General features: G+C 38.2%; 1 non-coding gene across 1 annotated transcript; it reads right to left on the bottom strand.

Annotated features, from left to right (window-relative positions):
* Window positions 1-666: 666 nt before the first annotated feature.
* LOC140855920 (small nucleolar RNA R71) lies at window positions 667-773 on the bottom strand. Its single transcript, XR_012139363.1, has one exon. It is a non-coding gene; the product is annotated as a small nucleolar RNA R71 (small nucleolar RNA).
* Window positions 774-3,340: the final 2,567 nt, after the last annotated feature.

Here is a 3,340-nt window from a genome sequence, read left to right as displayed (position 1 = left end):
ACAGTTAGGAGCTGTCTAGATTTAGGTTAACCCTAGGATAGATTGAGTTTAATTTATTGATTCACTTGTTTGAAAAAAAAAAAAATTTAAATTTAAATTAATTTGGTTACTTTTCTTTAGATTTAGGACTCCTTAGGATCTTCTCTTTAGAACTTTTTCTCTTTTCTTTCTTTTCCTTATACATAAAAATTTTATTAAAAAAAAATAAATTGTATAAACATCGAGAACCGTACACCTCGTGTGTGGAGAAGAGTGTCGGGTCGTCTAGTTAGAATTGAGTCAATTCCTGTTGTTCCAATGGCTGAACCAATCCAACCCATGACCCTTAAGGATTTGTGTTATCCAGTTGGCTCCATCCAACCATCTTGTATCAGGTTGCCACAACCCACAGCTAACAATTTTGAAATCAAACCTCAAATCATAAATATGCTTCCAAAATTCACAGGATTAGAGGATGCTTATATATTTATTAGAGAATTTGAGGAGGTATGTGCAACCATGAAACTGCAATTAACAGAGGATGAGGTCAAACTTAGATTAATCAACTTTGCCCTTAAGGACAATGCTAAGAAGTGGCTTTATAGTCTGCCAAACTATTCTGTCACTACCTGGGAGGGCTTTGTGAGAATATTTTTAAAAAAGTATTTTCTCCATCATAAAACAGCTAGGATTAGGAATGAAATAAATCAATTTTACCAACTAGCTGGTGAATCATTTTGGAAGTACTTTGATCGTTTCAAGAATCTTTTGACCCAATGCCCACACCATGGAATAGAAACTTGGAGACTATGCCAGATCATCTATGAGGGGTTAGATTCAAACTCAAGAACCATGCTAGAGTCCATGTGCCAAGGCCAATTTATGGACAAAGAAACTACTGAAGCTTGGCAATTCTTAGAAGACCTAGCCGAGAAAAATTTACAGTGGGAAACAACTAGGGAACCTGATAAAACTACACCTTCAAGAGGAGGAATGCATCAAATTCAACCAACCCTAGCATCAGAGGCCAAGATTGCAACCTTAACACGTAGATTGGAAGCCTTAGAATTACAGAGACCAGCCAATGTAAATCAAATATCTGCACCCATGTGTAAAGGGTGCAATGCACCAGACCATGTCTTAGAAGATTGTTCCTACTCGAATGAGTGTGCACAGGTGAATGCCACCTATCAAGGACCATTGAACAATCCTTATGCACCCACATATAACCCAGGTTGGAGGAATCACCCAAATTTCTCATGGTCCCAGAATCCTAATGTAGGTAATCCAAATTTCAATCAGCAAAATCTAAGGTCCAACCCAGTGATGAACAACCCGCCAGGCTTCCATGATAATGACAAAAAATTACCTCTTTAGAGAAAAGCCTAGAAGCCATGATGAAAACACATACCAGCTTTATGCAAACTACGGGTCAACTCATAAATAATAACACCCAAGCTATAGCCCGTCTGGAAATGCAAGTAAGTCAGCTGGCTTCGACCATTAGTGAACGAGAACATGGTAGGTTACCTAGCCAACATGAGCCAAATCCTAGGAACCAAAATGGTCCACGACCCCAACAAGGAAACCAAGTTAATGGTGTAAATGCCATTCATACCTTAAGATCAGGAAAACAAATAGACAATAAGGTAGTTGCACTTGATGATATAGATGACTCATCTGCCGAGTCACCTTCTAAAAATACTACCTTTCAACCTCAAGCACCAGAAACTGAAAATTCACCTAGTCCAGTACTTAAAAGTCCTAGAGCTCCTTTTCCAAACAGACTGAAATCCAATAAATCTGAACATTTAGACAAAATTTTAGAGGTATTTAAACAAGTCCAAGTTAATATTCCTCTTTTAGATATAATCCATCAGGTTCCAACTTATGCCAAATTTTTAAAAGATCTTTGCACTAGGAAAAGGACCACTAATGTACCAAAGAAAGCATTTTTGGCTGCAAATGTCAGTTCATACCTATCTAGCCATGTGCCAATTAAATATAAGGACCCTGGAGCTCCAACAATTTCTTGTGTTATTGGAGAAACCAATATAAAAAAGGCCTTGCTAGATCTAGGAGCTAGTGTGAATATCCTTCCATATTCGGTGTATGAACAACTAGGATTAGAAAAACTTCAACCTACTGGGATCACATTACAGTTAGCCGATAGATCTCTCAGGATCCCTAAGGGAATGGTCGAGGATGTTCTGATAAAGGTTGAAAATTTCATTTTCCCTATAGATTTTATTGTTTTAGAGACTGAGCCAGTTGCGAATCCTAAAGGACATATACCTGTCATTTTAGGAAGACCATTCTTAGCTACGGCCAATGCTGAAATCAATTGTCGAAATGGTCTAATGAAGTTATCCTTTGGGAATATGACCATTGAGCTTAATGTTTTTAACTTAGAACAGGAATCCTCTTCTCATGCTGATGTCAATGTAGTCCAAGATGGTATTTATGAATCCATTGACATTAGTGATGATGAAGTCGACTAGAGTCTAACCCCTGGTTAATCCATGAGTCTGAGGATGTAATGAAATACTTAAAGAAATCAGATTAATCAGAATCGACACTTCCTACTGAACCAATCATTGAGATGGTGAAACTCATCACCTAAACCATCGATAGAGGAGCACCCATTTTAGAACTGAAGCCCCTCCCAGAACATCTCAAGTATGCATATCTAGGACCCAAAGAAACTTTGCCTGTAATTATTGCATCAGACCTAGATCCCAAGCAAGAGGAGGAGTTATTGTCAGTTCTAAAAGCAAATCAAGAGCAATAGGTTGGACCATTGTAGATATCAAAGGAATAAGCCCTTCTATAGTTCAACATAGAATATACTTAGAGGAAGAGGCTAAACCAACAAGAGAAGCCCAAAGAAGGCTTAATCCAGTTATGAAGGATGTAGTTAAAAGGAGATTCTGAAACTCCTAGATAGTGGAATAATTTACCTTATTTCTGATAGCTCTTGGGTAAGCCCAGTTCAAGTAGTACCCAAGAAATCTGGGATAACAGTGGTTCAAAATGATGCAAACGAACTTATCCCAACTAGGACCCAAACGGGATGGAGGGTCTGTATAGACTATAGAAAGTTGAATGCTGCGACAAGGAAAGATCACTTTCCTTAGCCATTTATTGATCAAATGTTGGAAAGACTAGCTGGACAAGAGTTTTACTATTTTCTTGATGGATACTCTGGTTACAACCAGATCCCCATAGCTGCTGAAGATCAAGAAAAGACTACATTCACCTGTCCATTTGGTACTTTTGCCTATAGACGAATGCCCTTTGGACTATGTAATGCACCGACAACCTTCCAGAGATGCATGATCAGCATGTTTTCAGATATGAT

Source organism: Elaeis guineensis, chromosome 2 (assembly GCF_000442705.2).
Source record: "Elaeis guineensis isolate ETL-2024a chromosome 2, EG11, whole genome shotgun sequence".
Classification (NCBI taxonomy): Eukaryota; Viridiplantae; Streptophyta; class Magnoliopsida; order Arecales; family Arecaceae; genus Elaeis; species Elaeis guineensis.
The sequence above is the reverse complement of the archived record's forward strand: the minus strand, read 5'-3'. Positions and strand labels throughout refer to the sequence as shown.